The sequence below is a fragment of the Agelaius tricolor genome, unplaced genomic scaffold, assembly GCF_023055355.1.
Source record: "Agelaius tricolor isolate 1412-34295 unplaced genomic scaffold, bAgeTri1.0.p SCAF_8, whole genome shotgun sequence".
Taxonomy (NCBI): Eukaryota; Metazoa; Chordata; class Aves; order Passeriformes; family Icteridae; genus Agelaius; species Agelaius tricolor.
In genome coordinates this window covers 41,944,763-41,958,208 of record NW_027269268.1, presented here as the reverse complement: position 1 = coordinate 41,958,208, position 13,446 = coordinate 41,944,763, and the positions used below count along the sequence as shown (strand labels likewise).

The following is a 13,446-nucleotide window of genomic DNA, read 5'->3' as shown; positions in this document are numbered from 1 at the left end:
AGCGCCTGCGCGGGGCCGCCGGCCCGGGGCGGTGCTGCCCCGCAGCGCCCGCCCTGCTGGAGCTGCCGTGGGGAAGCGCTGAGCCTGGGTGGCGGTGCCAGCCTTAGCGGGGGGCGAAGGACTTTGTTGTACATTCCTGTGGGGCTTACCCGAAGGCGCCCCAGACATAAGTTTAGTATTACAGCCCCCAAACGTGGTTTCCTGAGCCCAGCAACCGCAACGCTGGGGTGCAGCGAGGGGGCAAGATGGGCACGGGGCATCGTGTCCTAAAGGACCCGAGGTCACTCCTTGACCCGTTTGCACGGTATTGGTCTTGTGCCACAATGGCTCCCGAGTGCCTGGGGTCAGTGCAGGGCCACCCTCATGGAACTGCCCACGGGGCAGCCTCTCGCCCGGACAGGTTTGGGTGTGTCTCCCTATGGGTGTCAGCTGCGGCCAGGGAAGGCTTCTCTGCCGCCGCTGCCTCAGGGGCCGTGCTCGTTGTGCTGGCAGCTTCTGTGTGCCAGGGCTGTGCCAGGAGCAATCTGCACCAGCGTGGAGCCTGTTTCCTGCATGGAGGGTACTCACTGTGAGGGCAGGGCAGCGCACCTGCCCCGAGGAGCCACGGGGCCTTGTGGAAGTTGTAGCCACCACAGCAGCGTTATCACCAGGACACGCAAGAATTCAGAAACTAAATGTGGCCCTGGATTCACTGCCCCTTAGCATGTGGGGCATTGCTTCCACTCACTCTGTTATCTCTTCCAGGCCTGCACCAGGCCTGAAATTCATACTTTTTTCCTTAAATCTTCACTGCTAAACTTGAGCTTAATTTTATACTCTGGTAAACTAACTCCCCTGCTTAGAGCTTGGCCCACTTTGTATTTCAGCAGCCACAGCTGGACTTTCCTACTGACATGGCATGAAACTAAAGATTTATTCTTGTACAAGGCAGAAGCAACTATAGCTTCCCAGTACTTCCAAATAGAGTACTCAAAATTATTCTAACTTAAATAATTTATTTACTTGCTATTACTGATTTTGAATACCTAAAGTAAACTCCACTCATTTAAGATACAATATTGCAATAATTATAAAGACAGATTTTTGAATGTTTTTTTCATCTGGTACCAACATTGTGTGCAGAAGTACTCTTATTTCTGCACACAGTGTTGGTACCAGATGCAAAAACATCTGTTCCAACTGGACCTATCCACAGATACCTACCTCGGAATACCAGACTGCCAACTTCCTGTCTGGGACAATCACCCCTATTGATATCTCCTCCCCTTACTACCTCTCAGTCTCCTTTTCTAGTAAAAAAAAAAATATGCAGAAAATTATGTTCTGAAAAATAGTACATTTCTGCAATAGAAAAAAAAATAAGTGCTCTGGAAATAATAAAAGTTTTAAGCCTTTTCCTCTGTTCTTGACTGTCAGCTCTATTCATGGTACTGACTGTAGCCACTATCTTTTATGCAATTGTTTTTTCAGAAATACAAGTATTAAAAGATGAGGGTGATTCAGTATCTGAGATGTTTATAGTTGGAAATACTTCTTCTCAGTCAAGTAGCTAACCAAGAACATGAAAATTCAGATGTTTTCGTACTACTCAGTGCGAGACCCATCTGTTTATTAACAAAATAATAAGGAACTTGCAGAGCTGTCCTTTTCAACACAATAGGCAGTCAAGCAGCAGGACACAGGGTTCTTTGCACTTTTAAAAACAATTATTTCTTCCTCTTGGGTTTACTACAGAAAGCACTGCTGCTTACCTCAGTCGCCCCTGCTCTGCCACTTACATTTTTATTTACTCTCTTTTTTTTGAGGGTGTGGTTCTCTGTCAGCTGTTCTCAGTGTCATAAAAGTGACAGACTTGGAGAGAGATAGAAACTTCCTTTTCTTTTGGGTAAAGTGCAGCACAGCAGATCCCAACTCAAAGGAAATGGCAAAATGCAGCAGATTACTGAACCATATCTGCCTACATAAAACAAGCTCTTCAGAGGCAGGCTTTAACTCAATCTCCCTCTGACTTCAGAAATTTTCCTTTTAAGATTAGAGAACTAATCTGGGTTTATAACCAGGGAATTGGCACAATTTCTGAGACAGTAGCTTCCTGCCCTTCCTTGTCAACTGGAACAAACACCCCTGAGCATGGGGAAAGTATCAAATTAGCTTTGCCACTAGAAGATCTGTGAAACCACCTGTCAGCTTTTATGAAAAATAATAAATCTCACTCAAAACATTACTAAGTTTCCTTAACAGTCTCAAAACTAATTTTCAATGAGGTTTAATTGGCCCAATCTATGTCAGTTATTTCCTCAGGATTTCTAGAATGTATCTTAGGTTTGTTCCCATTACTAAAAGCAATCAGTTGGGAAACTTGCAAGCAGTTTTTCTATTGCAAAGTAGTCAAAGAAATTTTGTTCAAGTAGTATTTGGCTCTACCCACTACTAATTCTGGAAATTTAATGTCCAAACTAAATCCCAGTGTTGATTTTCTTTATTGGAAGATCTTTCCAGGATTTCATTTTTATTGGTAATAATGCCGGAACAAATCAGACAACTAATTATCCTCATTTGTAGAAGTTACAGAAAGAATAAGCATTGGCAGAAGTAAGAAGACAGGAACCATTGTTGGCACATCTTAAGTAGTGTGGTCTTAAACATCAAAATAAAGAAAGTGAAACTCAAAATACCACGTCACCAAGCCCTTTTACATGACCTAATGAGATACTTTATACTGAACTAGCAGGATGCTGATTTCACAATTAATTATATATATATAATTACATCTTGAAATCCACCTATTTCAAGTATGCACAAATACCTCCGTCTAAAACTAGTCAACCCTCTTTGCTAGTAGAGCGTGAAAAATTAGATATATTTTCGCGTTGCGCCGCTGTGTAACTGGCACGATTACTAATTCCCTGACCGGGAATCGAACCCGGGCCGCGGCGGTGAGAGCGCCGAATCCTAACCACTAGACCACCAGGGAGACGGTCTGGGCCAGCGACGCTGGCATTGTGGTACTGTCAAACCGTGACACCTTTGAAAATCAAATTATACATATTCCCACATAACTTAATTTCTCGGTTTTATTACTAGAATCACAGTTAAGACTCCCTGTTTTCTAAGCATCCTTTCTACAAGCATTCTTTGTATGTATTATCTATATATTCAAAGCAAAAATACTTCCAAAATGTTTTAAAGCTGCATCCAAATGCCAACAGTATTTAAAACGCTTAAATACATCAAAGAAGCACTCATTGGGAGTGATAGGTTACCTGACAGTGTTTACTTTACACCTTGTGTATTTGTTTATGGAAAATTATGTATTAAAAGTAAAAATTCCTAGACCAAGACAATATAACCCACCTTGGTGTTCCAGGTTTGGGCGCGTGGTGCTTAGCTGCCTAGTGGAATTAAACCCCAGCACTTGGAAACACTTGGTGTTTCCTACTCAAAGTAGCTATTTTATGAAACCATTAGTGATGGAAAAGTGGTAAGGAACACTCCCAACAAACTATATAAAAGCTAGATTCCTAGTTATTTCTTTCCACTTTTCCCAGCAAGCAGCTGTTCCTGATGATGAAAGTGAAAGCATTGCTGAAAGGTATTGCTAATGGGCAACCTGATCTAGTGGAAGGTGTATGTTCCCTGCCCATGCCAGGGGGGTTGGAACTATTAAGGTCCCTTCCCACCCAAGCCATTCTGTGATTCTATGATTTTTACACAGAAAAATTAATCCCTAAACCTAACAAAGCTGTAAAGAAGATACCATTCTTCATTAAGTTTCTGAAATTTATACTCAAAAAATTGCCCAGTTTTACAATATTTCAGTCTTCAGGTTGAGAAAATATCAGTAGAAGAACTAAGCTATACATGTAGTATATTTCTAGAAGAAATCTATCTCTCTCTCCTGCTTACTCTCTTTCCCTCCCTGTATTTTTCATCACACTTCTAATTCACTAATCAGTTTTGTTACAGGACTTTGTAAGCAGGAATTCAGTTTCAGTTTTAGCTGTACATGTGTAAGGTCAGGGGTCAGGAGGCTGACATCCTTCAGGGAAATAGTTTGCGCACTAGATTTTTGGTTTGGGAAGGACTGTCTTCCCTTTGTAATGAGTTCCACTGATGAGGATAAAATCTGGTTTCTCTGGTCCAGAGAGAATAAAAAAAAATGGACTTGATTCTACTTGCCAGAGAAGAAGAGAGTAAGGTTATTGATGCTGTCCCAAGGACACAGCCAATGCTTTACAATCATTTGCATGTGGATTAAAAAAACCATTGGAAACCAGAATTGGAGCCTAGCACACCCCTCCAGGATGCCAGCCCTTAACATTATAGCAGTTGTGATAAGGTACAAAGAGGGAAGTGGGGCATTAGATTTAATTCTTGAAGCTTAAACCATGCCTAACCATGCTTAGCTTAAACCATGTTGTGGTTGCCATTGCGTCTCCTGAGATGCCTGTTAGTACTCAAAAGGTGCTCCCCAGGAATGCCTGGCAGACAGAGCTTTCCTCAGGGGACTTAAGAAGAATGTTGATATTCTGGATGCTAACCAGGTTTAGGCAGGATATGCCATTAACTTGGTGCTAGGCTTCAAACCAAACGTCTTCAGTGCCCTGGGAGACTTTATGCTATGGCTCTTAGGAAGCTCAGGTGCTTCCTAAATTAATCAGCAGCTTTGGGCTTTAGTGGAGTATGAGGAGCTGCATGTTATGAGATCAGTTCTTTGGAACATAGAGGAGAGAGAGGATCTTGACAGCTTCTGAGTTTGACAAAGGGATCACAAAAAAAACCACTCCATCCTAGGCTGAAAGGAGTTTTGAAAGAAGATTAGTGGTTTTGTGGAGAACCATATTATGAATAAACAATGTACACGGTGGCTTGCTTGGGGTGGGGTAGAGGCAGAAACTGAAGTAGCACAAAGCAGATGGAGCCCTTAGAGATGACAGCTTTTTCCTGGGTTTTATGCTGACACATTTGTTAAGGAATTCATCACACAATAGTAAGCAAGTAAAATTTTGCATGTAAATACTATATTAATATTTTACATTGTGATGCTAAGTTTATTTAAAGTGAAGCAAAAGTCTACAATACTGAAACCAAAAAACCAAAATCCACTGGTTCCTATTCTGCATTCATACATTATTATGAATTAATCTGATGGAGTTTGACTTTTTCATAGCTGGACACTCACTGAGGATTTCAACGATAGTAGTGGGGTTGGAAAACTGCAGGAAGCTCAGCAGTATTGTGTGCAGTGACAAAGCATGAAGGGATTGGCTTCATTAGTGGCCTCATTGCAAAGTGTACAGTCTCAACTCTGCATCCCTAAAGCACTAAGTGTACACACAAAGGGAAACCTGGAAGTATTCTATTAATATTTTGATTCAACTCTAATAATTTTGGCAACATTCATAAATGGAAGTAAGAAAGCAACTGGGGAAGATTGCTTTTGTATTTTAGCTAAGAGGGAAGCAGGAGGGATGCATGGAGATGTGTGGAAACCTGGAATCATTTCTTGGTTCTTCAGTGACTCTTGTGGCTGTGTAAAGCAGGGCAGAAAGTACTTCTGAGTGGAGTCACTCCCCATCTTCTGCCCAGGGCAGACTGGCATTGCATTAGAGATGTTTTCCACTTCCCAGAGCTAGTAAAAAGATCAGTACAAATTAAAAATCTTGGATAATCTAATTAACCAAATCTTGTTGATTTGTTTTATCTAGCCAGTTTGAAGATATTTATTTTCCTCCTCATCTCTATCCTGGCTCCTAGTAAAGAGAACAGAACAATTTAAAGTTGAATTTCAAGTTAAATTATTTTTAATGCTCAAAATTTCAGATACAATTTGAAGTAAAACTCCTTAGCTTCTGAAATTTAATCATCAATAACAAACTGTCTATCTTTCAAAAAGATAGTAAATGTATTTGAAAAGGAGAGTAACAAAGTATTTTGTAAAATATAAATATTAATTAAGTTTCCATGTACTAATTCTGGAGTGACTCTAGCCAAATACAACAAAGAGATTTGATCTTTGCTAAAAATGGACTGCTTGGCAGCCTTTTTGTGCTTTTTTATAGATCAAACCTTATAAAGAAGTCCTGTCTCCAGCTGTCTCTAGCACCATATGAGAGATAGCAGTTAAATCATTTCAAGAAGTGATTAGTCATGGCAAATATGCTTACCGTGGACTCTTTAAAAATCAGCTTTGCTCTCTTATGATTTCATGGAACTGTTTGTCTAGGAGGTGTTTTTTTAATGTATAAAATGCTAATGTTAAACCAATTGCATTTTGATTCTTTTTCCATACTGAGTCTGACATAATAGAGGAAACAGTAGCCAAATAGCAGTAACTTGTGCAGATTATGCCACATCCAGCTTTACTAAATAACCTGCTGAAGACTATTCATTACAAAGATCAGGCTAGGAGAATGCAATGACAGTAAACTAGCAAGGAGATATGGCATAAATACATCTGTTTGGCCTTCCTATCTCAAGATTTATGGTCCTAATCTGTCAGCAGCATTTACACTTAGGTCTACACTGGCTAGCCACTTTCTCAATCCTCAGTTCAGAAGCTACTTTCTAGTTCTTCATCACTCATAAGTAATATTCTCCAGAAAATTTAGAATCTACTTCCAGGAAACTACTGAACTGGGAAAAAAAAGGATGTAGACCTCCAAGAGACCTCTACCAGAGGACTTAAGTGCTTCAGTTATTAGGCTGGAAGGTTACTTACTCATAACAAGCCTTGCTTTAATTTGAGCATGCTGGCTGTGCAGGTGGAATAGCACATTCCTTGAAAATAATACCGAGGCTGAAACTATCACAGAATAGAATAAAACAGTACTGCAGCAACAGTTCCTCATTCATTTGCAGAGAATGAAGGTCAGGAAAGGGATCTGTTAGCCTGATCTGATTAAACTTCTCATGTTGGTTGACTGAACTCTTACCTACAAGGTTTAAGCTCCTTAAGGAAGAATACATAATATAGGTAAAAGCCCCGAGCAAGTACGTAATCACTAAATTACAATTTAAAGTCTTAGTAAGGACAGCCTTTATTTCCTCTAAGATTTCAGAAGCACACTCTGCTTTAGGCAACTGTGACTCACCAAGTTTGCATGCAAGGAGTTTGGTTTAAAAGTCAGTGAAAAACAGATTTATCGAGATAAACCTCAAATCTTGTTGGACCTGTTTACTTCCACTGCTTTTGATATGAAACTCTCTAGATAAGAAGCCACAAACTGACTGAAAAGCTGTAGGGAGAGGGAAAAGATTTAGTTTGAATTCCAGTTTACTGTTTTCACAACAGTGTTTCTATTTATATGTATAATCCCTGGTAGGGCAACTCACCAATTGTTTAGAGACTGAGAATACTTAAAAGCAGTTGTACACAAATAAATGTAGAAAAATATAAAAGCTTGAATTCAGTAAGATATAAAGTGGACATGGCTGTATGGATGCTTATTAAATGTAACATGGTAAGTACTATTTGGGGATTTCCTAAAATAATGTGAGTATTGGATATTTCTGCTGCTTCTCATCTTGCCTTCTCTGAGCCTAATGGTTCAGTAATCTTCATACCAAGGTAGCACCTTGCAGTAGCTCTTCTTCTCTGAAAGAAAATAGTTTATTGACAAGAACTGAAATAATGGTTTCACTATCTGAAATTGTGCTGATTTCTCATGCACGTTGGATAAACTACCTGAGAATGTGGACCTGAAGCGCATTTGATTCAAGAGTTGATTCCATTTTGAAGCCTGAGAGGGAATCAAGGGGATAGAGGGGAGCAGGAGAGGCAGGTGGATGAGAGTTTAGGGAAAAGTCAATGGAAAGAGAAGCCTCTTAAATCTGGTCAGGAAATAATATCCCCTGATGGTGAGAACTTATAAGATTTGGACAGATTTTTCTTTTTCATTTAAGGACAAAGCTGAGATCTGAAGTATGATGAAATCAGAGTAATTTTTGCTTTAACAGTTCATTAACAGTCAGTGTTTGTGATAGCTTTAAAAAGGTAAAATATATAATTCTAAGAAGTTCCAGTTTTCCAAGGAATGTAGTATCTATAGATAATTCTTCTATTTTGTTTACTTTAAATTGATTAGAGTTTTCACTGAGGATAAAAAAAGTCTGTAATCAGGAAACAAGTAGTGCCAAAGGCCAGCAGGAGCGACGAAAGTCACTCTGGGGAGAAGAACAAGGCTCCACAAGCAAAATGGACTCTGTTTTTTTGTTACCCTGCTGTGCCTTGTTACCCTGCTGTGTCACCTACTCTTGCTGTAGAATTTGAGACAAATATCTTTTAAGGGATTTTAATAGGTGTGTGTGATAATTTAATTAATATCAAAGTAATCTTGTAGATTAACAGATTTTTTTTGTTAGGATGTGCCCATACATATCAAATCTTAGCAAGTTAGGTTTTCTTGCCTAGGGTGATGGGAGGGGAGGGAAAGAGTAAATAGTAAATTAATTAAAATATATTATTTCAGATATTCCCAAACTGTATATTAAATGCAGTCAAACTTGTTGTAATACAATAACAGAATAAACATCCTGCAGGAGGTGGGAACAGGCTCCCGTGTTTGCAGAGAGAGGAGACAGGTTTTAATCCAAAACCTCAGTGTTAGCCTTCTTTTCAGATGTTCACAAGTTGATTGATTTCCTTATCCATACGTTCTGCTCTACTAAACAGAGTCTTAATCAAAGGGTTGTGAAAGCTGAGCATTTCTGCTTTTTCTCAGCTGTGGATTCTGTCCTGCTCTGTACAACCAGACAAATCTTTAGAGCAGCAGAAATGACAGTCAGCAGTACCTTGTGTCCTAATCACAAGGATATACAGCAATCTTTTTTTTTTTTTGCTGCTACCACAATGATTATTTGGAATTTTTTAATACTTCAAACAGTGTCTAAGTCTCAAAACATTACATAGCTTGATGATTTAATGCATTGCCAGAATATATAATTTCAGTATTCTGGGAGAACATAGCAAATGCTGGACAACTGGGAAAGAAGGTAAGAAACTCCTTCATAGTTTGGCATTCATTCCTCCCTACTAATAGTTTCAAAACAAATATTTAACTTTATGCTAAGTTAAACACCTCCTATAAAGTGTTTTTGCTTTATATTTCAGGAAAAACCCAATATATACATAGAGGATATAAACAAATCAGTTTCTTCCTGCCAGAGTATTTTCTATTGGAAATTGGGGCAGGAATGAAAATGTGCAAACAGAATTGCATTATAACCAGCCCAGGTTTGCAAAGCGTTATCTCAGAATAATGCAAATAACATTAATACATTAAGATGAGGACAGCATTATAAAGGATATTTTTTGTATGAATCACTATGTACACCAAACACTAACCTGCAATAATCATGACCTTAATAATCATTACTCCAGGAGTAATGTGTAACCCAGACTTCCTCAAGAGAGTCATTGCCTAAACTTATATTAGAACCTCGATTGGAAGAATACATCTCTCTGTATTATCTGTATGATATATGTCTCTATCATATGGATAATGTATAATATGGAGAGATATTTTCAACTAGAATTATGTTAGGTAAAAAGATTATTCAATCTCTTCACAGGGACTATATAGGCAGTATACTGTCCCAGAGATTTTTTCCTAAGGATTCATTTGACCTTTATTGAGCCTCCCAAAGTGAACACCCTAAATTATTCCATAGCATCACTCCAGAGTCTTAAGTCAACAAAAGGCTTTTTATCTCCAAATATTTGCTTCTCGTATGATAGCACAGTACAAATAGGATTCCATAATCAGGAATTCCACCTGATGTTTATAAAATGTAACCTTGTCTCAGCTATTGAGGTCCTCTGATAAAGGTAAGGTCTTGCTGAATATTTTCACATTCCTTGAGTTCAAGATATTTTGACTGAAAAAAATGCAAAGGTTTTTTTTCCAGTGGTGTTACATCACTCTAACAACAGAGTACAACCCAGATCAAAGCAGTGCTGCTGTATAAGGTCAGATCCTTCATTTAATCCTCTACTGCAAGGAACTCTGACAAGAGGATCTTCCTCCCTTTTCAAATACCCTTTCTCAAAACACAAATTCAACTCAAATACTATTGAAAGTTACACTGACAGAAAAAAACATCACATACTAACAGTCTCTACACTTACTGTAGGTACTTCATGCTTCTCCTCTCTTAGCTGTTCCTTCTGCCTTTCTGCCAGAATGGTTGTCAGAAGGATGCAGGAGGGGGAGCAGCCCTTTGGACAGCTCAGAGTAACTGCTGTATCAGATGAGGAGATGTCAGTGGTTTGGCATTTGCCACAGACTCACATTTATGGTTAAACACAGTGTAGCTTTTTACTCTGCCTTTCATGCAATTTTTAATTGAAAAGCAGCAGAAATCTAGCAGAAGAATAAGCAGTAGTCTGAATAACAGTTTGCTCTTAGGTGACAAATTATACCAATAAATTTTACTGATCATGTGGGACCCATGATAGGGCTGGAAAAAAAAAAAACAACAGAGATGTGATGAGAAATGAGAACACACAGAATAGGAAGGGGAGCAAGAGCTGGTTAACTGGCACACTGTCAGTGTCATCATTGCTAAAGCTGGTGTGAAAACAGCATTACAGTGTGTTTGAGCTACCAATGAGAACAGATGAGAACAAAACTTGGGAGTGATTGAATGAAATCAGGGGGTTTCCAAAGCACAATATTCTGCTTCAGAAAAGGTGGGGACATGCTGATTGCATGCTTGTCTCTCTATTAAACCCCTAACTGGTTTAGCTTTGTGATTTTTGAAAGGGTCAGCCAAAGCTTTGACCCTTTTAGAGGACATCTAACTGATCTACTTTCTAGTCACAAAGTCCACAGCTGCTTCTGGAGTTGGCAACACATAAATAAGGCTGGGTATCTAGATCAGTTCAGCTGAGCATTGCAGGGCAGGGAGCTCTGTACCTGAAAATAGGAACACAGATCTATTTTAACAGCTGCAAAGGTTACCAGCTCCAATATAGTCACTGTGGTTTAATCATCTGAGGAAACATTGGTGTGTGATCCTTGCCTTTCACACAGATTGCTGCTTACAAGTCTTTCCAAGTAAGAGATAGTAGTATTTTCAGGTTAATTTACGATGGTGGACATGGTGGTAAGAGGGATTACTTCTGCTCCTTTGTGCATTGCTGAGTTATCCCTCCCCTGTTCTACAAATAAGGAAAGCTTATATTGCTGGTTGTTTGTTTCTTCTGAGAGCTGTAATATTTCCAGTGGATGCCTAACAGGAAACCCATGTATAGTAAATCATTCTGTGGAGAACTGCCCTACTGACATCTGGGTTTTTGGGTCATTCAGTCCTTACTTTCTCCCAACCTCTTTTTCCATTTTCTGACTTTTGTAGGTTTATATCAGTCTGTCTGGTCAAATATCTATAACTGGAAATATTCCAAATATACAATGCTATTATATTCTCAGTATTCCTTTTTATTTCTTGATACTGGAACACTCTGGAAATAGGGATATTGAAGCAGTACAAGAAAGAGTGCAGATATTTTTTATTCACTGATATTCGTTTTCGATTGTCTAAATCTAAAGACAAGGAGAGGAAGGTTCTGCCCCAAGTAACAGGAATACTAACACTACATTATCAAACAATTATTATCTGGCAGAAAAGTGGGGAATTTTTTGTAAGGCGGGACCCGCGGACGGACGCAGCTCCAGCTCAACTTGGAGCAGCGGATGCCTCGGTAGCTATTCCTGCTGTGACCGCCAGAGGGCAGCCTGTGCCCATTAAAGCATCGCCTGAACTCGGCCATGGAAGAACTTGGCCTTTGGGGAGTTTAAATTACTCTGCTTCATTTTAATTAAAACTTTGTGGAGACTAAAAATGAAACTGTTTAAAAAGCGTACTGTAGTGCAATCTCCAAATTGTTTGAGGCCGTTTTAAGACCTACTGTACAAATTTCTCAGTATAGCCTTCATTTAGTTCTTGTATGGTTTCAGTAGGATATGCTTATCTCCTCTGCCAAGAGTAAATAATCTCCATAAATAAGATGCTACACCTTTAAAGTCAGTTCCTTAATTGAATATTTTTTTAATTTATTCAAGAAAAACAAGGTAGGGAATTTAGTGCTGCTTTCTTAGAGCAGCTTTCTAATGGAAATGTGGCTCTATTAACTTTCCAAATTTTAGATTCTATTTCCCTCATCAATAGGACATCAGATAAATCTTTTGCATGTAAGCTCTGTTTTGCTGTCTGTAAAACAAATATTTCAACTTTAGTGGTGTAAATATTTCAACTTTAGCTACACACTGTGGAGTGTAGCTATATATTATAAAAGCATACTGTGCCAGTTTTTTTAAAGCAATCGTCTTTCCCCTTTGATATTGCCATCGTGTCTCTCAGCCATGCATTTACAAGCCTGAGCATTCAATGGGAACTGCTGCAGGTTCAGCACTTTTGAGAAACAGCTTACTTAAAAGTCTAAAGTTGGATTTAGCAGCTTAACATTTTTGGAAAACTTGCTACGTTTTCATAACAAGTTATGAAAATCCTCATAACTTATTGTTTTTAAGGCAAATATATATCCAGTATATTTATGCTGCAAACAGTTTCAATTTTTTTACTTTTACTCCAATAACTTATCCTGGTTAAGGAAAGCTTTCCTTTACTTAGGCTAAGAGAACTGTCAGAATCCCTCTCAACCCCATTTCTGTAACAGACAGTACAATGTTATTCAAGTCAAGTTGAAGGCCTGGTAATTCTGCTAGATATCCAGAAAATTAACTAGGGAGGGAATAAAGTTTAATCCCAACCAAACTAAAGGACATATATAAAAATAATGCACCCTACTCACTTCTTTTTTAAAGGAATTGGGTCAAAATAAACTGTGCATATTACTCTTGAATTCCATGAAACCATAACATCAAATGTTTTTTTGTCACAGCATAATTTAAATCATTTGCACAAGAGGTGAGTTCAAGATCATGTAGTTATTAGTTTGACTAATTTTATTTTTCACTTCCACTTGTATTCTTCTTTACCAAAAGAGAACATATGAGAGAAGGGCAGCAGTTGAAAAGAAAAGAACTGGCATTAGCTCTGACTTTGTCTTATGTGTTGAACAAAGATAAGTTAATTTATCCTTGAACCTAGAAACTGAATGCAGTCTAGAACAAGGCAGAAAAAGCATGTTTTTGTAGTTCTGCTGCCACTGGATCCAAGATCTGCCTGACTACCAGAGATCAGGAGTCTATGCCAAACAGTGGAAATTATAAAAGACTTTCAGTTGTGAACAAGAAGCTTACAATAAACAATGGAGAAAAAAATTTCAAAGAGGAAACATAAAATAATCTGACGCCTCCTTGGGTTAGCTGGTAGACAACAGAAGTGGAGAACAAATACTAAAATCCAAGCCATGAATACAATAACCACCACATCCTTCCTTTTCTTCCCCTGCTTCCCCCTTCCCTTTCATCAGGTTACAAG

General features: G+C 38.8%; 1 non-coding gene across 1 annotated transcript; it reads right to left on the bottom strand.

Moving 5' to 3' along the window:
* Nucleotides 1-2,902: 2,902 nt before the first annotated feature.
* On the bottom strand, nt 2,903-2,974 carry TRNAE-CUC (transfer RNA glutamic acid (anticodon CUC)). The gene has a single exon. It is a non-coding gene; the product is annotated as a tRNA-Glu (tRNA).
* Nucleotides 2,975-13,446: the final 10,472 nt, after the last annotated feature.